This window comes from Hemitrygon akajei, chromosome 18, assembly GCF_048418815.1.
Source record: "Hemitrygon akajei chromosome 18, sHemAka1.3, whole genome shotgun sequence".
NCBI classification, from domain to species: domain Eukaryota; kingdom Metazoa; phylum Chordata; class Chondrichthyes; order Myliobatiformes; family Dasyatidae; genus Hemitrygon; species Hemitrygon akajei.
The window spans coordinates 24,160,218-24,187,124 of NC_133141.1; the positions used below are offsets into that span (position 1 = coordinate 24,160,218).

The 26,907-nt window shown below is 44.2% G+C and overlaps 1 protein-coding gene across 5 annotated transcripts in view; it reads left to right on the forward strand.

Moving 5' to 3' along the window:
* Window positions 1-13,166: 13,166 nt before the first annotated feature.
* The window catches only part of dgkaa (diacylglycerol kinase, alpha a), a 144,901-nt gene continuing 131,160 nt past the window's right edge, over window positions 13,167-26,907 (forward strand). For 4 of the 5 annotated variants that reach the window (XM_073071112.1, XM_073071118.1, XM_073071115.1 and 1 more), the window contains exon 1: window positions 13,246-13,550. The gene's annotated coding sequence lies outside the window, so the exon portion shown is untranslated. Of the gene's footprint in view, window positions 13,183-13,245; window positions 13,551-26,907 lie in introns of those variants that run through there. The other variant, XM_073071113.1, reaches the window with a different exon arrangement.

The following is a 26,907-nucleotide window of genomic DNA, read 5'->3' on the forward strand; positions in this document are numbered from 1 at the left end:
AACCCATTCATGTACCTACCCAAATTTCTCTTGAATGTTGCAATCCAACCCGCATTTATCACTTCCACTGGCAGCTCGTCCCACACTTGCACCACCCTCTGAGTGAGGATGTTTCCCCTTAGATTCCCCTTAAATATTTCACATTTCACCCTTCACCTATGATCCCTAGTTCTAGTCTCACCCAACCTCAGTGGAAAAGGCCTGCTTGCATTCACCCTATTTATACTGCCCATAATTTAGTATACCTCTATCAAATTGCCCTTCATTCTCCTACACTCCAGGCAATAAAGTCCCAACCTATTCAGTTCTTCCCTATAACTCGGGTCCTCAAATCCCAGCAACATCCTTGTAAATTTTCTCGTACTCGTTCAGTCTGTACATAGGTAACCAGAACTGTACACAATACTCCAAATTGTTTATTAATTTTTATGCATTTCTACAAACCAACTACAAACAAAATAAACATATCAATTGTATAATTCATAACAATAAGGAAACAGCAGCCAGAATAAAATCGTATAAAGTTAGTATCCTCCCCTCCCTCCCACTAAAAAAAACTCCAGGCCAACCATTACAATATGTAAAAAAATATAATCAGAGCATTCAACCCCCCCCAAAACTGTAAATATAAGTAAAAAAAAGAATAATGCCTACTACCAAAACTATAATGTAATTTCCATCAAAAAGAAACCATAAAACTTACAGAGAGAAAAAAAGCTGTGAAAGTAAGGGATTAAAAAGTATAAGCTTAATCTAAAGAGGAGTTTTGAAATTTTATGTCTGAATTGAGAAGTAATGATTTTTTCCAAGGTCTAAACAGGACATAATATCATTAAGCCATTGAGCATGAGTGGGTGGGGCAACATCTCTCCACCTAAGGAGAACTAAGCGTCTAGCCAAAAGAGAGGCAAAAGATAATGTTCAACGTTTAGTCAGACTCAAATGCATGTCTACCTCACCCAAAGTACTAAAAAGGGCAATCAGAGGATTAGGTTCTAAGTGGCAATTAAGAAAATAGGATAAAGATAAAATAACTTCTCTCCAAAATTTCTCTAAACTAGGACAAGCCCAGTACATATGGATAAGAGAAGCCTCAACACTTGTCACAAACAGGACTAATGTCAGGATAAAACCGTGACAATTTAGTTTTAGACATGTGAACCCGATGTACAACTTTAAACTGCAAAAGACAGTGGCAAGCACATAAAGAGGTTGAATTAACTGACTTAAGAATTGAATCCCAAACTGCATCAGTTAAAGAAATATTTAGATCATGCTCCCAAGCAGTTCTAATTTTATCAAAGGGGGCACGCCTCAAGGTCACAAATTTATCACAAATAAAAGATATTAAGCCTTTGCCCAATGGATTAGTACAAAGAAACAGGTCCACAATGTTTTTCTTGGGCATCTCAGGAAAATTAGACAATAAAGGGTTAATGAAATGTCTAATTTGAAGGTATCTAAAGAAATGGGTATTGGGTAGATTAAACTTCGCAGACAGTTGTTGAAAATTTGCAAAACGATTATCCATGAAAAGATCTTCAAAGTGCCTAATGCCCTTTCTATACCAATCATGAAATGTTGAGTCTTGCACAGAAGGTAGGAAAAGATGATTGTGTAAGATAGGACTAGAGAGAAAGAAACCATGAAGGTCATTAAATTTCCTGAACTGAGCCCATATTCTCAGAGTATGTCCAATAAGAGGATTAACAATTAGTCTAGGCAAGTGACAAGGAAGTGCAGAAATAGAGATATTCTTAGAAGAGTTCAAAATACTCCAAGTTTGTCCTCGCCAGCATCTCATACCAACAGAACGTCCCAAGTCTTAATACTGTGATTTATGAAGTCCAATGTGTCAAAAGGTCTTTTTACGACCCTATCTACCTGTGTGCCATTTTGAAGGAATTATGGATGTGTTCTCAGATCCCTTTGTTCTTCTGCACACCTCAGTGCCCCACTGTTCACTGTGCAAGTCCTCTCCTGGTTTATCCTCCCAAAGTGAAATATCTCACACTTGTCTGTATTAAATTCCATCTGGCATTTTTCTGCCCGTTCTTTCTGATAGATGGCACCAGCTTTGGGAGGCTGGGAATCCACCTACTGAGTGTCCATTCACAGGTTTCACAGGGTCAGAGCTGAGCATCTGCTGTTGACTGCCTCGTGTCCTGGGTCGGCACTTCCCCGAGCCACTTACTGTGGGTACGGGCCTTTGCGAGCAAGGGAAGCCGATCTGGAGCTCATCTCTGTGTCAAACAAGTGATGTTCATTGTGGGACACAGCCACATCGCTACCACAGAGGGAAGGGCAGCCAGCTGGATTGGGTATCAAACATTGACTGCTGATGAAGTTGTATTTCGCCCATGATCCCATGACTTGTACTGACAGGAAAGAGCATCAATCCAGGAATCAGCCACGCAAGTCTCAGTCAGTTAAGTTGGATACTAATCCTGCTCCTGTTGTTGGTAAGTTTGCCTGGAGCCCAAAATGAACACTTAATAACCAGCAAGCCATGAAGTTGGGCCAAGGTCATGGGGCAGAACACAGTGGCACAGCTCATAGAGCTGATGACTCACAGCTCTAGCAACCTGAGTTCAATTCTGAGCTCTGCTGCTGTCTGTGTGGAGTCTGCACATTCTACCTGTGACCCCACAGGTTAACCCCCCCCCCCCCCACCCCAGGTGCTCTGGTTTCAAACAACTTCCACCCATCCACTATTTTAAACACTCCCTCCCTCCACTACAAGTGTGCCCATGTATAAAATGCAGTGCAGTTGCCCAGGCTGTTCTAACAGCACCTTCCAAATGGGAGTAGGGAGACACCAATTTTTGTAGGTTCCCCTACAAGTGCCACACCACCCTAACTTGAAAATACATCGCATTGGGTCTTAAAACAGAAACCCCAACAGCGACTAACTCTGACCTTAATCAGAAGAACTGTTCAAGAAGGGAGATCACCCCACCTTCTCAAGGGGTGGCAAGGAATGGGCAATAAATACTGGTATTGCCAACAATGCCCATATTCTAAGAAGAAATCAAAAAAGCCAGCAGGAGCTCTTAAGAATGGACTATGAAATTTACATGCAATTAAGAATTTCAAATGAATCAGAATTGGGTTTGTTATCTCTGGCATATATCGTGAAATGTGTTGTTTTACAGCAGCAGTGCATTGCAAGACATAAAAATGCTCTAAGTTACAATAATAAATAAACAGTGCAAAAGGGGAATAGTGAGGTAGTGTTCATGGGTTCATTGTCCATTCAGAAACTTGATGGTGGTTGGGAAGAAACTGTTCCTAAAATGTTGAGCAGAAATGCTATTGAATATCTGAGTTCTACTGAACGGAGAATGTTCACAACATCTCTTAGACCTGCTTGCACAGCAAAGTGGAAGTTTAAAACTAGGTACAACTCTAGTCCTAATGGATCTGGGCAGTACAATTTTCTGATGACTTTTGTACACAAAATGCAGGCTGGCATTAGCATATCAAATCGAGGGGGGAGGTGCTGGCAGCTGCAAGATCCAGTTGCAGACTGTCTCGAATTTATGTACCAAAATCTCTGCTATCACACTGAATACAATGGCCTTACTGTATGTTATAGAAACTCACACTGAGCGCCAGCTGATGATCCAACACTTCGGGATTTGCAGAGCGCAAGAGATGGGAGGGTACACGAATCCCCAGCTTTGACACAGTGAGGAGGTTATGACCTCCTTTATTCAAGGTTCCACCCTCCATGGATGCCCTAGCTAATCTCTCTGAAGGGCCAAACCTCCCTGCTCCATTCATCCTCAAAACACCTGAATATATCTGCCTCAAAATTTCTCTGATGTCTCTCTTCTAGTTAGATGGTTGATTGACAGTTGGGGTGTACAGTGTATCGCTGAGGAACCTCCTTCATACCTGGGAATTTGATGGGCAGCAGATGATTTTCATTTTACATTTGCCCACCATTATTCATTGTTGTGGACTTTGCCAGCACAAACACCATTTATTGCCCATTCCTAATTGTTCTTGGGAAGGTGGTGTGAGTAGCTTTCTTGAATGAAGTTTGGGTTTTGTCCAAGAAGACAGTGGAAGATCAAAACCCTACACTAACGATGGTTTGAAAACTTATTTATTTAGAGATATAGCATGGTAACAGGCCTTTCTAGCCCAACAAACCCATGCCACCTAATTGCACCAATGCGACCAACTAATTCATACATTTTTGGACTGTGGAAAGAAACCAGGGCACCCAGAGGAAACCCACACAGTCATGGGGAGAATGTACAATCTCCTTACAGCCAGTGGCAGAAATTGAACCGGGGTCACTGGCGCTGTAATAGCAATACGCGAGCCACTAAGCTACCATACCGCCCCATTTTTAAAACACGTGAACTCCAATTACCTTCCAAGCTTTAGCAACGAAACAGTCTGCTGTTGGAATTCAGCAGACGAACAGCATATGGGGTTGGGGGCGGGGTGAGGAGGAAGGAGGGAAATTATTGCAGGTTTTCAAACTGAAGGGTTGATGACTCCTTTATAGAGGGCACAGGTTTAAGGTGTGAGAGGATAAATTTAAAGGGTTTATGAGGGGAAAATTGATCATGGATGGTGGTGGGTGTGTGGAACGAGCTGCCGGAGGCAGATCCTTTAATAATATTCGAAAGACATTTAGATGGGAAAGGTTTAAAGCAGTGTTTCCCAACTTTTTAGCCCAATGCCCCCCCCCTAAGCACTTTGGCTTCTTTCTTGACAAAAGACCCAACCAGTTCCCCTCCACCACCACCACCACTACCTTCCATCTGGCAGAACTGTTCCTTATCCTCAACAATTTTTCCTCTGGCTTCTCCCAATTTCTCCAAACTCAAGGGGTAGCCATGGACACTCGCATGGTCCCCAGCTACGCCTGCCTTTTCATTGGCTATGTAGAAAAGAAAATTCAACCACAGTGTCAAAAAGATCAAAGAAACATTTTAAGCAGCAGCCTTTTGACAGCCAATGCTGTGTGAAGAAGCAAGCATTCCAACTCTTCATTGTTATCTTGACGTGAAATATTCTGCTATTTAATGGATGCGCTTTAAATTTTTTGATAACTGATATTACAAGAGTCATGCTTGAAAAAAAGTTGCTGACTGAGGTTTTTTGGCTGCAAGATCTTGATGATGAATCACACAATAGATTGCAAACAGACTTAGAATGTCTTTTTTCATAAATGCCACTAAACCAGAATGATGACCTTTCATCTATGATGCTCAATCTGTTGCACAAGAAATGATATTCCTAATCAAAATACTTTTATCCTCAATATACATTTTGAGCTCGCCATAGATTGATTCACTGTTGATATTTGTTAACTTTTTACAAAAGAGAATTTTTTCATAAACTTTTTTTCATTTTTGATAAATCGCACATACGTCATTAGCAATGCCTCATTATCTCACACAGTTGACTCATCCAGTTGTATCCCAAATTCTGTTTTCTGTAGCTCTGTGCATCATTGATACTCAATGTCTTCACTCGTTTTGTCAATACGACAAGCTACAAAGTTATTACTTAGAGGAATTGATTTTAAAATACTGGTATCCATTTTGAGAACAGTGATGAGCACTTCTGATACAGCACGCATTATTAATCCACCAATTGCATGAGATTTTCCACGCTTTTGCTATCATTTTGGAAATGTTGTAAGAAGCAATGAGACCACTATCAAAGTAATTTTTAGCTTTCTTGGCAAATGACTCGTGTGTACAATGCTTTTCAAATGTTTCTTTCATCTTCTGGAACTGAGTAATACCATAAGTAGCCTTTTCAGGGTACCTTTTACAGAAGTGTTACTCCAATCTTGACGGTTTCATGGCTTCATTAGACAGTACTGTATTACAAATTAGACACGTGGCGTTGCTAAACTGACGAAACAGAATAAAACCATAAATTGTAACATTGTATTGACACACCTTCTGTAGTTTCTGTATCTTAGCAAGATTAGAATTCAAGACTTCACCGCCTTCAGACTCATGAAGATCTGAAGACCATATGTATTTATCCATCATTAACAGGGCTAACTAAGAATTTAAAAATCTCACAAACTGTGAATGTCTATCAGATGTTGATGATGGCAGTGAGTTGGCACAGTCGGTCAGGTCTCATGCCTCAAGTTAGGGTGCCGCTTACGGACCCCCCCCCCCAGGAATATCTTGAACAACCCACGACAACTTCTATTTCCCCTAATGCCCCATCAGGACACATAACCGCCCCTTTGGGAATCACTGGTTGGCAAGGACATGCTTGCTTTTCTTTGTGACCTGGATCTGTAGTGAATGGTTATAGAGTCACAAACTCATAGAAAACTACAGGTCCTTCGGCCCATCTAGTCTGCGCCAAACCATTTAAACTGCCTATGCCCATCGACTTGCCCTCCATCCCTTCCCATCTATGTACCTATCCAAACATCTCTTAAAAGTTGAAATCAAAATCACATCCTTCACTTGCACTGGCAGCTCATGCCACACTCTCCCAACCCTCTGAGTGATGAAGTTTTCCCTCATGTTCCCCTTAAACTTTTCACCTTTCACCCTTAACCCATGACCTTTGGTTGTAGACACCTGCGACCTCAATGGAAAAAGCCTGCTTGCATTTATCCTATCTATACCCTCATAACTTTGTATACCTTTATCAAATTTTCCCTCAATTTTCTACGTTCTAGGGAATAAAATTCTAACCTATTCAATCTTTCCTTATAAGTCAGGCCTTCCAACATCCTTGTAAATTTTCTTTGTACTCTTTCGATCTTATTTACATCTTTCCTGTAGGTAGGTGCCCAAAACTGCACACAATCCTCCAAATTAGGCCCCACCAGCATCTTATCCCAACTCTATAACTTAAAACTTTGATCTATGAAGGCCAATATGCCAAGAGCTTAATTTACGACCTTAACTACTACCTGTGATGCCATTTTCAATTAATTATTCACCTATTTTCCTAGATCCGTTTGTTCTACCACACTCTTCAGTGTCCTACCACTCACTGTGTAAAAACAATCCTCCCAAAATGCAACACCTCACACTTCTCTGCATTAAGTTCCATCTGCCATTTTTCAGCCCTTTTTTTTCTAGCTGGCCAAGATCCCACTGCAAGCTTTGATAGTCTTTTTGGCTGTCCACTTCATCCCCAAGCTTGGTGTTATCCACAAATTTGCTGATCCAGTTAACCACTTTATCAACCAGATCACTGATATAGGTGACAAACAACAACAGACCCAGTGCTGATCCCTGTGGCTCATCACTAGTGACAAGCCTCCAGTCAGAGAAGCAACCATCTACTATCACTCTTGGGCTTCTCCTGCAAAGCCAATGTCTAATCCAATTTACTACCTCATCTTGAATGCCAAGCGACTGAACCTTCTTGACCATCCTCCCATGTGGGACCCTGTCAAATGCCTCGCTGAAGACCATGTAGACAACATTCATTGCCTTGCCTTCATCCACCTTTCTTGGTAACTTCCTCGAAAAACTCTACAAGATTGCTGAGACACGACCCACCACGCACAAAGCCATGCTGACTATCCCAAATCAGTCCATGTCTTTCTAAATACTCATATGTCCAGTCCCTTAGAATACCTCCAGTAAGTTTCCCACTACTGATGTCAGGCTCACCAGCCCATAATTTCCTGGCTTATTCTTGGAGCCTTTCTTAAACAGCGGAACAACATTAGCTATCCTCCAATACAACGGTACCTCACCTATCACTAAGGATAATTTGAATATCTCTGCTAGGGCCCCTGCAATTTTGCACTTGCCTCCACGGAGTCCAAGGGACCACCTTGTCAGGCCCTGTGGATTTATCCACCTTAATTTGCCTCAAGACAGCAAACACCTCCTCCTCTGTGATCTGTATAGGGTTCATGACCTCGATGCTGCTCTGCTTCACTTGTACAGGCTCTGTGTCTGTCTTAAAAGAAAATACAGATGCAAAAAATCCAGTTCAGATCTCCCCCACCTCTTTTGCCTCCACACATAGATACCATTCTGATCTTCCAGAGGACCAATTTTGTCCCTTGCTATCCTTTTACTCTGAATATATCTGTAGAAGCCCTTAGGATTCTCCTTCACATTGTCTGTTAGAGCAACCTTTTAGCCCTCCTGATTTCTTTCTCAAGTGCTCTCTTGCATTTCTTATACTCTTGAAGTACCTCATTTGTTCCTTCTGTGGTTGTGAAAGGGGCTATATTAATGTAACTCCTTTCCTTACACTGTACTGGATTCATGTACAGAAGGAGAATCAGGTGTTTGAAACATTCGGCACCACAAGCAGTTGGATGAATGGCTATGCCCACTCATACTCAATAATGGCTTGTGGATGACTTGAACACAACCCCTACAGGTCATGCTTTATTGCTTACATCAATGAAATGTGGTCATGGTGTTAACAAGGAATTGTAAGCAGCAAATATACACTCAGCAAACTCCTACAGACAGTAGCATGGATTTCAGCTGATCATAGAGTCCCATAAGGTTATACAGCACAAAAACAGGCCCTTCTGCCCACAACCACCCAATATCACTGATCCCGTTTAGTTCTCTTCACATTGCCATTAACTCACCCCAACCCCCAGGATTCTACCATCCAGCCATGCACTGGGGCAATTTACTGCAGCCAATCAACCCACACACTGTTGGGATGTTTGAGGAAAGAGGAGCACTCAAGGAACCCATGTGGATGAATATGGAACCTCCATAAGACAGTGTCCAAGACCAAGATTGAACCTGGGTTTCTGGCGCTGTAAGGCAGCAGCTCTACCTGCTGCACCACTATGCTGCCTCCCTCCTTCAGTACAGTTGGCTGAGAGATAAATATTGGCCAGGATTTAAGGGAGGACTACTAAACGTTTAGATGCCCCTGGGAAGTTGGTGAATACCTCATGCACACCGCGTCCCTGACAGAACAGCACCACATCAGAGGACCAGTCTAGATTTTGCACTCAGATTAGAACCCATGACGCAACTCAGAGACAGAAATAGGACCCGCCAGCCAGCAGTCATTATGCTGGTTATATAATGTATGCTGGGAACTATAGCAGATCGAGTTCAGCACAGAAATAGCCCCTTTGGCCCAACTGGCCATGCCAACCAAGATGGTAGGTACTTTATTATTGTCACGTGTTCTGAGATACAGTGAAAGACTTTGTTTTGCAAGTCATCCATCCAGATAATTTCATCACATCAGTACATCAATGTATAGGAAAAACATTCATAAAATGCATGATGAAGTGTTATACCTACAGAGAAAGTGCAGTGCAGCCAGACGATGAAGCACAAGATCATGACAAGGTAGATTGTGAGGTCAAGAGACCATCGTATTGTACCAAAGGACATCGAGTAGTCTTCTACAAGTGGGATAGAAGCTGTTCTGGAGCCTGGTGGTGCGTGCTTTCAGACCCGATAGGAGAAGAGAAAAGTGACAATGCCGAGGGTGGATCTTTGATTATGTTTGTTCCTTTATCTAAGGTAGTCCTTAGGCTTGTATCCCTCCAAACCTTTCCTATCCATGTACCTGTCTAAGTGTCTTTTAAGCGTTCTTATTGTACCTGCGTCAAACATTTCCTCTGATAGCTCGTTCCACACAGCACCCTCTATGTAAAGAAGTTGCCTCACAAGTTCCTATTAAATCTTTCCCTTCTTATCTTAAGCCCGTGCCCTCTAATTCTTGATTTTTCTGTATTTATTTATTGAGATACGGAAGATAGGCCCTTCTGACCCTTTGAGCCACACTGCCCTGCAACCCCCAATTTAACCCTAGCCTAATCACAGGACAGTTTACAATGACCAAGTAACCTACCCACTGGTACACCTTTGGACTGTAGAAGGAAACCGGAGCACCCGGTGGAGATCCGTGCAGTCACGGGAAGAATGTACAAGCTCCCTACAGAAAGCGGCAGGAATTGTTACCGGGATGCAGCAGTTGCAAACGGCAGGAAGCCAGAGTGCTCCATCTCCAACCCTGGGAAGCACAGTCTTGGCATTCTTCCTGGCCGCCTACCACTGTGTGCAAAATCCTACTGCAATGCAGAGTGCTCATTATGGATGGGTTAAGCTGATTATCACAGTTGTTGAAACTGCACCTTTGTTTGGTGACTTAGCTTGTCATGGGCAGCAGGTTTATATGTATGATTGCTGAAAGGATAATTCTGCTTCTAGTTTACTTTTTTGTTAAATTGCACCCACAGTGTGCCTCATGCAGAAACACAGGAGCAAACAAGAGCTCAAGACCATTCAGGCTGACATCAGTTGTAGCTGTAATCTATTATTAAAGCAGTGGTAACAAGGCAATTAGAAAATAATAATAGGACTGGGCAGAGCCAATGTGGATCTATGAAAGAGAAATCACGTTTAACACATCTGTATGAGTTTTTTAAGGTTATAACTGATGATAGTTAAGGGTGAATAAGATGTTGTGGTGCTTTTGAACTTTAAGAAAGTCTTTGATAAGGTGCCACCTAAAAGATTATTAAACCAAATTAGAGCATGTGGTGGTGGGTGTTTTATCTTGATATCGACTGAGGATTGGTTAACAGAGAGAAAACAGAAGGTAGGAATAAACTGGTCACTTTTGGGTTGGGAGACCATGAGAATTGGTGCTGAGGTCCCAGCTCTATGCAATCTACATCAATGACTTGGATGAGAGAATCAAGTGAGATATAACCAAGTTGCTGAGTGCCAGTTGGGGCTGTGAGGAGGATGCAGGAAGACTTCAATGAGATATGGACAGGCTAAGTGAATGGGCAAAGACATGACAGAAGGAATTTTTCAGGTCATTTACTTTTGATGGAGTATTTTTAAAATGGTGAGAGGTGTTGTACACAGATCACTGAAAGCTGACGTGCTGGTACAGAAGGCAAGTAGTAAATTGGCTTTTAATGCAAGAGGATTTGAGTACAGAGGCACCTTAATGCAGACATACACAGTCTCAGTAAACTGCACCTGGAGCATTGTAAACAATTCTGATCTTCCTATCTAAGGAAGGATGATAAAGAGAGTGCAGTGGAGATTCACCAGATTCCTGAGACGGCAGGTTTGCCATATGAAGAGTTTAGGCAGCCTGGGACTACACTCCCTTGAGTTTTAGAGAATGAGAGGTGATATCATTGAAATACGCAGTTCTTCTGGAGCTTTACCGGGTAGATTTGGAGTTGGTACTTCCACTGACTGGGATGTCCATAACTAGTTGGGGGCTGGGGCAAGGACACACTCTCAAAGTAAGGGGTTCAGCATTGAGGACAGAGATGAGAAAGAGTTTCTTCACCCAGAAGCTGGTGAATCTTTGGAATTCTCGATCCAGAAAAACTGCAGAGGCGCCGATTGATTGTTTATTCCTCTCCATAGATGCTGCCTGACTTGCTGAGTTCCTCCAGCATTTTGTGTGCCTTGCTCAGGTGATTGCATCTTCTGTCATGGTCCGGTCCATGAAGTCCGCGTTCCGGTTCACGGTCCAGTCTGTGGGCTCCAGACTCCGGGTCTTCTGGCTGTCCGTTGTTTCACCTGGGCTTAATCACAGGCACCTGATTCTCATATTGGGGCTGGAATATAAGTGGCCCTGGGTTCAAGTGTGGTTGCTGGTTTGAATTGTTGGTATCCTGTCCTTGCTTCTGTGGGGTAAGTCAGGCTGTCTTTGCCGTTACCCTGAGGCTGGACTGTTCCCTTTCTTCCCTCTGGAGCCTGGCCGGGAGCCCTGCTGACCACCCATGCCTGAATCCCTGCTGGCATCCTCACCTGTATTGCTGTCAAGTTCAGCTGCCAGAGTGAGACTGGAGCCTTGCCACGCCAACAGTAGGAACTATCTATTGTTGAGCTTGGAACTGTCTCTTTGTGTCCCTGTGTTTAGTGTCCGTGTATGAGTCCTGGCCCTACGTCCTGTCCCCAAGGAGGGGTTCCAGCTCTGTGTTCAGTGTTCCTGTGCTCCAGTCCAAGGCTCCGAGGAGGTTCCAGTCCATGTCCAAGGCTCCGAGGAGGTTCCAATCTGTGTTCAAGTCCAAGTCATAGCCTAGGCCCTGAGTCCTGGTCTCGTCCAAGTCTAGTGTCCATGTCCAGCTACGCTGCTTCTGCTTTGTTCTCCCTCGACCTAGGTTCTGCGTTCCTGCTCTCCCTTGATCAAGACCAAGTCTGAGCTTCATGTCCTCATCCAACCCTGGAGTCCCGAGTCCTGCCCCCACGTCCAGTCCTCGCCTGGATCCGGAGTCCAAGCCCGAGTCAAGACCCAGGTTCCAGGTCCCTGTCCAGTCTGTGGCTCGGAGTCCTTGTCCAGGTTCCCAGTTCCTCATCTAGGTCCCACTTTCCTACTCTAGTCCTAGCCCATACTCTGTCTCCTAGTCTTGTCCAGTGTCATTTCTTCCCCACTTCCCCTGCTTTCTTGACACACCTAGTCCTCTCCCTAGTACTTCAGTGTCTGTGTCTTGCATTTGGGTCCATTCCCAACGCCCACCTTATGACATCTTCTGCCCAATGGGAGGGGGGAGAAGAGAGAGCGTTTGGGATGTGTAGGGTCTTTGATTATGCTGGCTGCTTTAAACATCTCTCAACATCCACCTCACTCAAAAAACTTGAGTTTGTATAAGGTTGCCTGAGTGTCAGTCTGATAATGAACTTTGTAGAATGGACTTTCTGACATGGGCACCGGACCATTCGGGCTCTCACGACCAGACTATGTAACAGTTTCTTCCCCCAAGCTATCAGACTCCTCAATACCCAGAGACTGGACTGACACCAACTTACTGCCCTCTACTGTGCCTATTGTCTTGTTTATTATTTATTGTAATGCCTGCACTGTTTTGTGCACTTTATGCAGTCCTGGGTAGGTCTGTAGTCTAGTGTAGTTTTTTTTCTGTGTTGTTTTTACATAGTTCAGTCTAGTTTTTGTTTTGTTTCATGTAATACCATGGTCCTGAAAAACGTTGTCTCGTTTTTACTATGTACTGTACCAGAAGTTATGCTCGAAATGACAATAAAAAGCGACTTGACTTGATGCACAGTGTTTTTGTTTCCATGAGGTTTTAAAAACAGGTCACCGCGATGCCCCGGTGTCATTGGGTCTGCAGTACCGGAAGCTGCCAAATAAATTCGGGCAACAAGGGGTTAACTGGCTAGTTGCGGTTTCATTTTAAAATGCTCGTTTTGCGCTGCTGCCGGAGAGAGTGCACTTGCCGTATCGGTAGGTGGGTAGAGGGTTGGGCTGTCAGACTTTGGTAAAGTGTGATCGGAGCAGCATTCTGCGTAATCCTCGCTCCTTTCATACACGAGAGCGGCCACTTCAGAACTGTGATAAGATTATCATTAAGGAGGGAAACTCTGCTGTTGTTTTTACATCCTGCTGATGTCAGAGGGTTGCTCTTCACTGGGTGTAGGTGTGTCTTGCTTCCATTGAGCTGCCTTCCAGTTCTGCGGACAGCAAGAAACAACACAGAAATCAGTTTACAAGCTGACCTATCATCTGTCTGCCTTTTTTATTTATACTGTATTTCCACCACTTTGACATTTGGTGACGGGAGTTCCTTCACAGTCAAGGGCCGATTTTTCAGGGTAAGAACAAATGCAGTTCTCGGCGCTTGGCTTCCTCTTCCTAATAATTGGGAGAACGCGGGCACTGCCTAAAACTGTTAACGATCTGAGAGACTGAGTTCCAGAGTTAACTGTCAGTTTAGGCCAAGGGCTGTGCTTCAATATCTTATCCACTTAAACTTTATTTCCTCATTTTTAAGAGCAAGTTAAAGTACAACTCTTGCCCTTTTCAATATTGATGTTTGTCCAGTGTTTTGAATTATTAGTTTAGACCTACAGTTATATGCAAACTTTATTGTGACAAGTATTAAATATTAACCTTTGAAGTTGAAGATTGTTATCTTGCCACAGAGTTCAGTCACAGGAGAGAGAGGTAGCTAGATACTCTTGTGCGGGTGACCAAGGATATTAATGCGTTTTCTCGGGATATTGGCTTTCTTCGCCATGTTAAATGTTTGTTAATGAGCGGTTTGTACTTGGTGTAATTAAGCACGGATTCTTGCCTATATTTTAGCGTGTTCAATCTCAGTAGAACTCACTCTGTAAAGATGCATGCGTTCCGTGGATTGGGCCACCACGCTTCATCGTGGGCAAGTCTGACCCACAGGTGTTCTCGGGAGGGGCTGCGCTCGGCGCATGTGATGTGCTGACAGCGGGGAGGAAAATGGTTTGCTTTCATTAATGGTACATATCGATGTGCGGCTCGCTAAACCTGCTCCCCAACCAAAATGTTAACTGAGGTTCTCGGGGGCTGCCGACTGCCTGAAATCAGCATATGACATTTACCCAGGGGGATCCCAAGGCTGTTCCACAATCTTGAACAAAATTCAAAGAAAACTGTGAAGGACAGGCGTTCAGCAAAAATAATAAAACGAATCTATTCTTTAGATTATATTAAGCAGATAATTAACCAATGATTGCAGTGAATTATACTTGGGGAGAATGTGTTTATTGACAGTGATACACAGGAGATTAGAGTCCCGTGTTTACTATCATTACTGTTCTAACATCAAGTATAGAATTTATTTGGTTAGAATTGAGAAACTTTCAGGGAACCCCCACGCTGTTTGGGGATATTCTACAGATCATCAGCCAGTGAATAGGGCAGAAGCTACAGAGACTTTCAAGAACTACAATGATGACATTGAGGGAATTTGTTGATCCTAATCTTGACTGTTCTAATGTCAACCAGCAAAGCAAGAATAGAATTTTTGTAACATTCACTTTGTGGGTAGAATTGAGGAACCACAAGTGTAAAAAGACACTGATAGTGTTAAGTATAGGCCTCATAATAATAGTCAGGATGTACAAAGTTCAAAGTAAATTTATTATCAAAGTGTGTGTGTGTAAGTATGTCACTATATACAACCTTGAGCTTCATTTTCTTGTGGGCATACGCAATAAATCCAGTACCATAATAGAATCAATGAAAACCTGCACTAATGGGGCAGACAACTAGAATGCAAAAGTCAACAAACTGTGTAAATACAAAAAGAAAGGTAATAATAAATGAGCAATAAATATCCAGAACATAAGATGAAGAGTCCCTGAAAATGATCCATAGGTTGTGGGAATAGTTCAGCGATGGGGCAAGTGAGTCAGTGAAGTTATCTCTTCTGGTTCAAGAGCCAATGGTTGAGGGGTAAAAATTGTTCCTGAACCTGGTGGTGTGAGTTCGGAGGGTCCTGTACTGTCTCTCTGATGGCAGTAGCAAGAAGAAAACATGATTTTGGTGGTGGTGGTGGTGGTGGTGGTGGTGGTGGGGGGGAGGGGGTCCCTGATAATGGATGCTGCTTTCCTGCAATAATGCTCCATGTAGGTGTGCTCAGTAGAGGCGAGGCTTTATGTGACGTGGATTAGGTCATGTCCACGACTTTTTGAAGGATTTTCCATTCAAGGGCATTGGTGTTTCCATACCAGGCTGTAATGGAGCCAGTTAATATACTCTCCACCACAGTTAGTCAAAGTTATAAATGTCATGCCGAACCTTCACAAACTTCTAAGAATGTAGAGGTACTGCTGTGCTTTCTTCATAATTGCACATGCTGGGCCCAGGGCAGGTTCTCTGAATTGATAACACTGAGGAATTTAAAGTTGCTGGCCCTCTCCACCTCTGATCCCCCGATGAGGACTGGCTCATGGACCTCCGATTTCCTCCTCCTGTAGTCAATAATCAGCTCCTTGGTCTTACTGACATTGAGTGAGAGGCTGTTGTTGTGGCATCACTCTGCCAGATTTTCAATATGCTGATTTGTCACCACTTTTGATTTGGCCTACAAATTGGCAAACTTAAATATGGCATTGGAGCTGTACTTAGCCTCACGGTTATAAGTGTAAAGTGAGTAAAAGCAGAGGGCTAAGCACACAGCCTTGTGATGCACCTGTGCTGATGCAGATTGTGGCGGAGATGTTGCCAATCCGAACTTAACTGGGGTCTTGCAAGTGAGGAAATCGAGGAGCCAATGGTACAAGGAGGTATTGAGGCCAAGGTCTTGAAGCTTATTGATCAGTTTTGAGAGGATGATAGTATTGAATGCACCTGGAGATAGAAAACACATGTGAAAAAGGTAATCTTGCAGTGATCGTGGGGGATTTCAATATGCTATAATGAAGAAAAAGATTAAACCCAATGGTAAATGAGCCAATAATAGAGTTCAAGTTTATTCTCGTTCAAGTTTATTCTCATTCAAGTTCAAGTTTATTGTTACCCAGCCTAACAGGCCTTGTTCTTATTCTGTGGTGCCTTCAGTCTGACTGTAGAGATTGTGGGATGAATGGGAGGGGTCGTTGACAATGCTGAGGGTTCTGTGAACGCAGCACTCCTGGTGTATGTCCTGGATTGGTGGGGTGTGGGGAGAGACCCCGATGATTCACTCAGCAGTCCTCACAACCCTGCAGGGTCTTGCGGTCAATTCCCATACCAGACAGTGATACAGCTGGTCAGGACACTTCGATGGTGCTCCAGTAGAATGTGGTTAGAATGGGGGCAGGAAGTCTTGATCGCCTCAATGTCCTCAAGAAGTGGAGGCGTTGCTGTGCTTTTTTGACTAAAGAGGTGGTGTTGTGGGACCAGGTGAGATCATACATGACGTATACTCCAAGAAACTTGGTGCTTCTGACTCACTCCACAGTGGAGCCATGGCTACGTAACATCTATACTAGGACCACCAGATTCAAAAACAACTATATTCCCCAAGCAGTAAGGCTGATTAACACCTCCACCCACTAACCCATCCCACCACAGCCCCTACCACCACTACTTTATCATTTTATCATAGTGTTCACACACTATCTTACGTATTTATATTATTGGGTTTTTATATGCTGCAAGGTAACAATTATTTTATTCTCCACATTTCTTTACTGGAAATTACATCAAACATCTTGAAACCTGAATTGATGTGCAGTAGAGAGTGGGCACCCTGCATCTTCCTGAAGTCCACAGTCATTCAGTGCTCCTGGTGTGGCCTCCTGTGCATCAGTGAGACCCGACATAAATTGGGACATTGCTTCACCGTGCATCTACATCAGTCAGAAAAAGCAGGATCTCCCAGTAGCCACGCATTTTAATTCCACTTCCCATTCCCATTCCGACATATCAGCCCATGGCCTTCTTTCGTGATGAGGCACACTCAGGTTGGAGGATCAACACCTTGTATTCCATTTGAGTAGCCTCCAACCTGATGGCATGAACATCGATTTCTCAAACTTCCAGTAATGACTCCCCATTCACCATTCCCCATTCCTATTTCCCTCTCTCACCTTATCTCCTTACCTACCACCTTCCCTTTCTTCCATGGCCTTTTGTCCTCTCCTATCAAATTCCCACTTCTCCAGCCTTGTATCTCTTTCACCAATCAACTTCCCAGCTCCTTACCTCACCCTCCCTCCCCTTTCAGTTATGCCTATCACCTTGTGGTTCATCCTCCCCTCCCCCCACCTTCTTTCTCTGATCCTCGTCTTTTTCTCCAGCTCTAATGAAGGGTCTTGGCCTGAAACATCGACTGTACTCTTTTCCATTGAAATAAGAGCCTAACCTGCTGAGTTCCTCCAGCATTTTGTGTGTGCTGCTTGGATTTCCAACATCTGCAGATTTTCTCTTGTTTGCGATTGGACTACTACAACGCAAAATCTTTTTAGTCTTATCCACACTGAGACTCAAGTTGTTGTGTTCACACCAGTCCACAGAAGTAATGTAACGATAGGAACGCTCTAAAGAGGAGATGTTTCAGATACATCTAGGACCCTTGCAGGTCACAAGGCAGCATGGTGGCGTAGTGCATCGCTTTACAGCGCCAGCTGTAAGATTGGGGTTCTGTTCCTGCTGCTATCTGGAAGGCATTTGTTCATACCCCCTGTGAGCGTGTGGATATCCTGTGGGTGCTTCTGTTTCCTCCCACGTTCCAAAGAGGCATGCAGTTAGGGTAAGTGAGTTGAGGGCACTGGAAGTGTGGCTACACTTGTGGGCTGCCCAGCGCAATCCTCGCTGATTTGATCTGACACAAGTGACGCATTTCACTGTATGTTTTGATGTACGTGTGACAAACAAAGCTCATTTTTGTTCTTTGAAATCTTTACAGGCTCGGTCAATGAACCAATGCCAAAACTCCTGCTACAGGAGCTGGAGAAATGATAAAAAATCAAAGGAAAGGCTGAATAAATTAGGGAATGATTCAAGTGAGAACTGGGCTGAGTATTTTAATCTATAAGAGAAGTGAACAGGAAAATAAGATGGGCTAGCTCAGACTTCATTCTTTGAAACGTGGGAGATTGAGAGGTGACCTTACAGAGGTGAATAAAGACATGAGTGGTATGGATAGGGTGAATGCACACACTCTTTTCCCCAGGGTTGGGGAATCTAAAACTAGAGGGCATAGGTTTAAGGGGAGAGGTGAAAGATTTAAAAGGGACCCACGGGGCAACTTTTTCAGCCAGTGGGTGGTCAGTAATGGTATGAGCTACCTGAAGAAGTGGTTGAGGCAGGTACATTAACAACATTTATAAGTTACTTGGACAGGTACATGGATGTAGGCCAAATGTGTGCAAATAGGTCTAGCATAGATTGTCAACAGGTTGGCAAGGGCTAGTTGTGACAGAGGGGCAATTTCTGTGCTGAGCTCTATGACTCTATCTCCCATTGTTCCCAGCATGTATTATATAACTGGAATAGTGAGTGCTGGTTGACATTTCTGTCTCTGAGTTGAGTCGCGGGTTCAAGTCCCAGTCCAGACACTTGAGTGCTAAGTCTAGACTGGTCCTCTGATGTGGTGCTGCTCTGTCAAGGACGCTGTGTGCATGAGGTATTCACAGCCCTCTCAGGGGCATCTAACCGTGAAGTAGTCCTCCCTTAAATCCTGGCCAATATTTATCTCTCAGTGAACAGGACTGAAGAGGAGAGGTGGCAAAAATGGTAAAGCAGGTACTGGTAGAGCCGCCACTTAGATGGGATCCAAAGAGTTAAAGATAGAGATTATGATACAGCATAGAAGGAAACTATTTGGCCCATTTGAGTCATTGATTAATACAGCACAGAAACAAGCCCTTCAGCCCTCACGTCTCAGTCTTGGAATCCCATCTAAGCAACTAAGTCCGATCAGGAATGGTCTGTTTGTTGATGATTTTTTTTTCTATGAAGTGTTGTTGACAGAAGAGGGTCATTGACTTTCACGGATTACTTTGATCACATTCCCGACAAATCAAGCAAGTTACTGAAAGTCAAATATAGCTGCAGATGCCAGAATCTAAAACCAAACCTAAAATGCTGGAAGAACCCAGTCACTCCCAGATGCATTTGTGGGAAGAGAAGCCAGTTAACATTTTGGGACAGCTATACTCTTGGCCCGGTTCTGAGGAAAGGCCGATGAGCCAAACTGTTAGCTGGCTTCTCTTCCCCACAGACGCTACTGTGTTCTTCCAACATTTTCTTTTTTGCCTTTCAAGCAAATCAATAAGTGAGGCAGGAATTTGGCAAGACGCTGTTAACTGGAGCACCAGAAATGGTATCACAGCCAGTTCTAATATAGCATTCGCAAAGCAACTTGATTACAGAGATTACTCATTTGCTGTTTGTTCTTACCACAGTCTCAATGTTTTTACTGGATGAGTTTTACTGTCCTCTGTGTTTTGTTACGCAGATGGCATGAAGAATGACAAAGGAATGACTTTAGTACTTGATTTGTTTATTTTTATTTACAATACAGCGGAGAGAAGGCCCTTCCAGCAACCACCCCACCCCCCACCGACAAACCCGATTAACCCTAACCTAATCATGATACAATTTAACATGAGCAACTAACCTACCCGGTATGTCGTTGGACTTGGGGAGGACCTGGAGAAAACCCACACATGGGCAGGATGTACAGCGACTCCTCACAGAAAGGTGCCAGATTGAGGTCAAAACTCTTGACCGCCCCGAGCTGTAATAGCATCACGCTAACCGCTATGCTGTGTGGTTTAGGCCTGGCCTGCCTGTTTTTCTAACATTAGGTGTCAGAACCAATTGATCACAGGGCACCTGCAGCCTTAGATTGTGTCAGGTAGGCTAATACAAAGGGAAACAGGAACTGAAGTTGACCGTTCAATCCTTTGAGCCTGCTCTTTTGTCCCATTAAACCTCTGCTCCGGGCTTTGATTCACGTTCATTGCCAGAGTGGCAGCTTGTTACGAACCAACGTCCATCTCAAGCAGCCTGGGAGCTGGTGATTCTGTCTTTCTTTTTGTGAGATGCCTCCCACAGATGAATAGCTTGTAGCTATTTACCCTATATCTGTGGGAGGCACACATGCCCTCTTACCACACGGGGAATGCCCGTGCCCAGTGGATGAAGCAGAGGAAAGGAAGGAGGTCTAAACTGAGAGTCTGCATTGGGAATGGAGTCTGCCAGAGCCCTTCGGCTGGGAGTGGCGGACAGGAACCCCTTTTCATTCCAGGCCGAGCAGATTTGACTAAAGTGCCAAGTTCCAGCCGATACAGGTGAAGGTGAGCTGCTGACGCGCACCACAAGTCACTTGTCCTACATTCACATTTACAAAGAAGAGTCTTACAACCACATCCGTGCACCTGCTCCTATAAATACAGCTTAAGTAGCATTTCATTTGGAGCCATAGGCGTTCACCACTCATAAGGAGGCCACTTGGTCTGTGCTGTCACCTTCAATCGCTTGCTGTCTCCCTGCAGCCCAATATTTATCCGCTGTTTAAAATGGCCTCTGCTTCAGTTACACTCTGTTAAAGCATTGTGAGCTTCAACCCAAAGGCATTTGAACACTGCTCTCTCCCTACACTGGAGGGATAATTCCCCCTTTTTAGCTGACTTCCAGAGCAATACGTATAAACTATAAATTGCAATAAGAAATATTTTTTTTAATTAAGTAAGTTTAATTAAAGCTATATAGGACCCTGGTCAGACCCCGCTTGGAATACTGTGCTCAGTTCTGGTTGCCTCACTACAGGAAGGATGTGGAAACCATAGAAAGGATGCAGAGGAGATTTACAAGGATGTTGCCTGGATTGGGGAGCATGCCTTATGAAAATAGGTTGAGTGAACTCGGCCTTTTCTCCTTGGAGCGACAGACGATGTGAGGAGACCTGATAGAGGTGTATAAGATGATGAGAGGCATTGATTGTGTGGATAGACAATAGACAATAGGTGCAGAAGTAGACCATTCGGCCCTTCGAGCCTGCACCGCCATTTTGAGATCATGGCTGATCATCTACTATCAATACCCGGTTCCTGCCTTGTCCCCATATCCCTTGATTCCCCTATCCATAAGATACCTATCTAGCTCCTTCTTGAAAGCATCCAGAGGTAGTCAGAGGCTTGTCCCCAGGGCTGAAATAGCTAGCACGAGAGGGCACAGTTTTAAGGTGCTTGGAAGTAGGTACAGAGGAGATGTCAGGGGTAAATTTTTTATGCAGAGAGTGGTGAGAGCGTGGAATGGGCTGCTGGCGATGGTGGTGGAGGCGGATACGATAGGGTCTTTTAAGAGACTCCTGGATGGCTACATGGAGCTTAGAAAAATAGAGGGCTATGGGTAAAGCCTAGGTAGTTCTAAGGTAGGGACACATTTGGCACAGCTTTGTGAGCCGAAGGGCCTGTATTGTGCTGTATGTGTTTCTATGTTTAGCAAAAATAGTGAGGTAGTGTTCATTGTCTATTCAGTAACCTGATAGTGGAAGGGAAGAAGCTGTTCCTAAAATGTTGAATGTGTGTCCTCCAGCTCCTTACCCCCTCCCTGATGGTACCATTGAGAAGAGTGCGTGGTGATGGGAGTCCTTAATGATGCATGGTGCCTTTTTGAGGCATCGCTTTTTAAAGATGTCCTCGATGCTGGGGAGGAGGGGGGGCTAGTGCCCATGATGCAGCTGGCTGAATTTGCAACCCTCCACAGCTTTTTCCAATCCTGTGCGCTGGCCCCTCCATACCAAACGGTGATGCAGCAAGTTAGAATGCTCTCCATGGTACATGTGCAGAAATTTGTAACCGTCTTTGGTGACGTACCAAATCTCCACAAACTCCTGTCATGCCTTCTTTATAATTACATCGATATGTTGGGCCCTGGATAGAAATTCAGGGATGTTGACACCCAGGAACTTGAAATTGCTCACCCTTTCCACTTCTGATCAGTTGATGAGGATTGGTGTGTGTTTCCTTGACTTCACCTTCCTGAAGTCCACAATCAATTCCTTGGTATTACTCTTGTTAAGTGCAAGTTTGTTGTTGTAACACCACTCAACCAGCTGATCTATCTCACTCCTGTACGCCACCTCATCACCACCTGAGATTCTGCCAACAATAGTTGTGTTATCAGCAAATTTATTGATGGCATTCACATGAAAGTTCATCTTTTGGGCTCCTTTCACTTCGTCAGGATGGCCAAAGTCAATGACACAAGAGAGCCTGCAGATGCTGGAAACCTGCCTCTCCCAACTATCACACCCTATCTTCTCACATTGTTCCCTTTTCTGCCCATCCCCCACCCTCCTGCCTTCTCCCTCTCACCTGATTTCCACCACTTTTTGTAGACTTTTCCATTCCTGGGCATTGGTGTTTCCACACCGGGCCGTGATGCAACCAGTCAGGATACTCTCCGCCGTGCATCTATAGTGATTTGTTAAAGTTTTAGATGAATTTGTGCAAACTTCAAAGAAAGTAGTGGCACTGCCATGAACATCAGTTCCTCCAATGCTTCATGTTTAAAGCTCCCTTCCCTATGTGCACTTCATGCTGTTGCCCCATCCTTATCTGTGCACGTTCCTCGAACCCTGCCACTGCGATCTTTACCCCACTCTTACACTGCCTTGGGCTGTTAATCCAACCTGCCCTTCATGCATCATTGACATGCATCATGATCTGCCCCGTAAACTGGCTGGGCAGGAGATCCCAGACGTGACTTAATCACTCAGCGTCACAAGTTCAAACACCCTTTTCATTTTCTGAGTTCACAGCATGAAATACGATATTGGACTGAGCAGTTAAAGAGGGGTGTATAACCCAGCCCGAAGCCTGGACAAAAATTATAGGACAGAATAAGCTGTTCTTTAAAGGGAATGCTAAGTGTGTAATTTAAATTTAAGAGACTTTAATTATTTTCCGGGAATGCTGTGAGACTCTCAAAATCTCTGGACAGAATACCACATCAAAAGTCACACAAGTCACCAAAGTAAAGACGAGGGAGGTTATTCCTAACGTGTAGGTTGTGTTTCTTCAGAAGTGACTGGCCATAATTAGAGTAGCTCTGGACTCATTAGAGACTCCACAGACATTCGGGTGGCCTTATTTCATTTATTTCGGAATCATCTAGAAAAGTGTCAGCAGAGAAGGCTATTCCAGTGGAGCCTTTCTCCTGAGAAAATGCATGGAGCACAGTCTTGTTAAAACCAAGACCATTTTTATCGGAGAGACAAGCAGTAGATATGGCACTGCCCATTGGGTTATGGCGTTGTTCGAGCAGAAGACTGTGAGGATGTCTGCATCTCCTGTGTTATGACAGGTGCCGATAAATGTTGGACTGACCACTGCCTAATCTCAAACAAGAGAAAATCTGCAGATGCTGGAAATGCAAGTAACACACACACACACAAAATGCTGGAGTTAACTCAGCAGGTCAGGCAGCATTTATGGAAAAGAGTTAACAGTCGACGTTTCGGGCCTGCTGAAGTGTCTCGGCCAGAATTTAGGGTGGGGGGTTATATGGGAGGCAGGGTTTGAGGGTCGGCACAACATTGTGGGCTGAAGGGCCTGTAATGTGCTGTACTATTCTATGAAACATCAACTCTTTACTCTTTTCCATAGATTCTGCCTGGTCTGCTGAGTTCCTCCAGCACTTTGTGTGTGTTGACTGCCTAATTTGTTCCTTAACTTCCACCAGACTGACCTCAAGACAATGGTGGCAACAGAAACATTCTTGCAAGAGAATCAGTGTTGCAACTGTATAAGCCTCTGGTTAGGCCGCACGGAGAATTGTGTGCAATTGTGGTCAGCTTGTAACAGGAAGGATGTGGAGGCTTTGGAGAGGGTTCCATGGAGGCTCACCGGGATGAGAGGGTATGAGCCATAAGGAGAGGCTGGACACACTTGAGCTGCTTTCTCTGAAGCAGCAGAGGCTGAGGGGAAAACGAATGGAAGTTTATAAAATTATGAGCGGCATGCATAGAAAGCTGGTATCTTTATTTCCCAGGGTCAAAATATCTAATACTAGAGATTATGCATTTAAAATGAGAGGAGGAAAGTTCAAAAACAATGTGGGGCAAGAGGGTGGTGGGTGCCCTGGAATGCGCTGGAGATGGGATAGTGGTGTTTGGCCAGTTTTTAGATAGACACATGAATATGCAGGGATGGGATGGATATGGATTATGTACAGGTAGAAGAGAGTTTAATTTGGCATCATGTTAAGCACAGACAATAGTGGGCTGAAGGGCCTGTTCCAGTGCACACTGTTCTACAAATGTCTCGAGGACCATACATCAATACATGTTCTCAGGAAGCACCTCACAAACAAGCTGATAACCCTCAACCAATAGAAGTCATGGTGAAAAATCAAGGAAGAACTGCAGTTACTGGAAAGCTGAAATACAACCAAAAAAAGCTGGAAAAACTCAGCAGGTCAGGTAGCTTCTGTGGATGGAACGAGTTAACATTTCAGATCAATGGCCCTGCTTCAGAAGTGAGAAAGGGAGGAAGCAACTTAATTAAAGAGGCAGAGATAGTGGGGGAGGGCATTCGGGAAGGCAATAGGTGGAGCAAGGAAATTCTCTGATAAGGTGAAATGATATGGCTGTGAAGGGGTAGTTAAGCTCCATTTCTGTGGAATGTGTTGCCGGTGTAGTGAAGTTTGGGGGGATGTCGTATCGGCTAGTCTACTGGGATATGTTGAGCAGGCCACAATATACAAATGATACGAATGGAAGTGCGAGTGGACATTCCTAATGCAAACAGGATGAAAGAGGGAGTTCTCTGAAGTTGTGGAATTCAGTATCTACTCTTGCAGACTGCATTGTGCCCAGACAGTAGATGAGGTATTGTTCCTTGGGCTTGTGTTGGGCTCATTGTAACACTCCAGGAGGCCACAGACAGAGGTGGGAGAGTGATGGGGAATTAGAGTGGTAGGAGCCAGAACTCAGGGTCACTCCACCAGTTCCAGCAGTGTTGTATCTAAAGTCCGAGGTATACAGGGAATAACAGTTTACACTTCAGATACAACTCTGAGCCATGTCATCTGCAGAGATTCTCTGATGACTCAGCAATAGTTGGGTGTATAAAGGGAGGATGGGAGGATGAACACAGGGCCCTGGAGAAGGACTTTGTCGAATGGTGCAAGCTGAATCATCTGCAGCTCAACATCAGTAAGACAAAGGAGACGCTGATGGACTTTAGGAAGACTAAGACTGCACTGCACCCTGGTACTATTGATGGTGAGGACATGGATGTGGTGAGGACCTACAAGTATCTGGGGGTGGACCTGGATGACAGACCTGAGTGGAGCATCAACACAGAGGCTGTGTACAAGAGGGGCCAGAGTTGTCCTGAGGAGACTGAGGTCCTTTGGAGTGTGCAGGCTTCTCCTTCACATGTTCTACCAGTCTGTTGTTGCCAGTATAATCTTCTATGCAGTGGTGTGTCACAGCAATGGTATCTTCACGGGTGAGGCCAACAGGCTCAATAAACTGATTATAAAGTCTGGCTCTGTTATAGGAGTCAAACTGGACCCACTGGAGGCTGTGGTAGAACAAAGGACCCTACGGAAAATCCTGGCAATTCTGGACAATGTTTCTCACACTCTGCATGCCACCTTGGCTAAACAGAGGATCACTTTTAGTAATAGACTAAGACAACTGTGGTGTTCCAAAGAGCGCTGTATGAGGTCATTCTTATCCTCGGTCATTAGGCTCTATAATCAGTCAACCAGCCAGGAAAGTGATAACCCCCTCCTGTTAGACTGCTTGAGGTAACTTTTTTTATTGTTTCTTATTTCTAATATTTGTATATTTGCATATCTCTGCTCTTGTAATGCTACTGTGACACAGTAGTTTCCTTTGTGATCAATAAGGTATCTATCTATCCCACTACCAGACACATACAGCACTGCCCTTTCAACATTTCAAAGGGATTTGTTCCCTAATGACTCCATGATCCACTCTTCCGTCTCCGCCCTCTGTTCAACACCGCTTGCAACTGGAGGAGGAGCAACTCCTGTTCTGTCCCCTCTTCCCTTCCCCACTTCTAGATGCCCAAACAGTCTTTCCAGTGTGGCAGCGATTCACGTGCACTTCGTCCAGTCCAGTGCCCTGCATTCAGTGTTGATGATGTGGTCACCTCTACGCTGGGGAAACATTTGAAGATTGGGTGATAGTATTGGCTCACTCAACAGGCGTGGTTCTGAGCTTCCTGTTGCCTTCCACTTTAAGTTCCTCATCCCACTTCCACTTGGACCTATCGTAGTCAGTGGTGTTGCTGGATTATTATCCCCATGCTTTCTCTGAGCTCAGTTCACTTTAAACCTGTCCTCTTGTTCTGCATGTAAAATCCATGTCAAAGAATCATTCAGTAGGGTACCCTTCTATTCCATTTTGTCCAATTAAAGTAAATTAATTCACCACAACATGAGTTAGATGTAGGGCTTTGACTAAGCACTTGTCGCCCAAACTTGATTTGGCGTCAATCATGCCAGCCCTAGGACATCGCTGCAAGGTAGTGTCCTGGGCCCAAAATGTGCAAATCAAAATAATAATAAATCAGTCAATCAATAGAAAATACTGAGAACACGAGTTGTAGAGTCCTTGAAAGTGAGTCTGTAGGTTGTGGAATAAGTTCAGTGTTGAGGTGAGTGAAGTTATCCACACTGGTTCAGGAGCCTGATGGTTGAAGGGTAATAACTGCT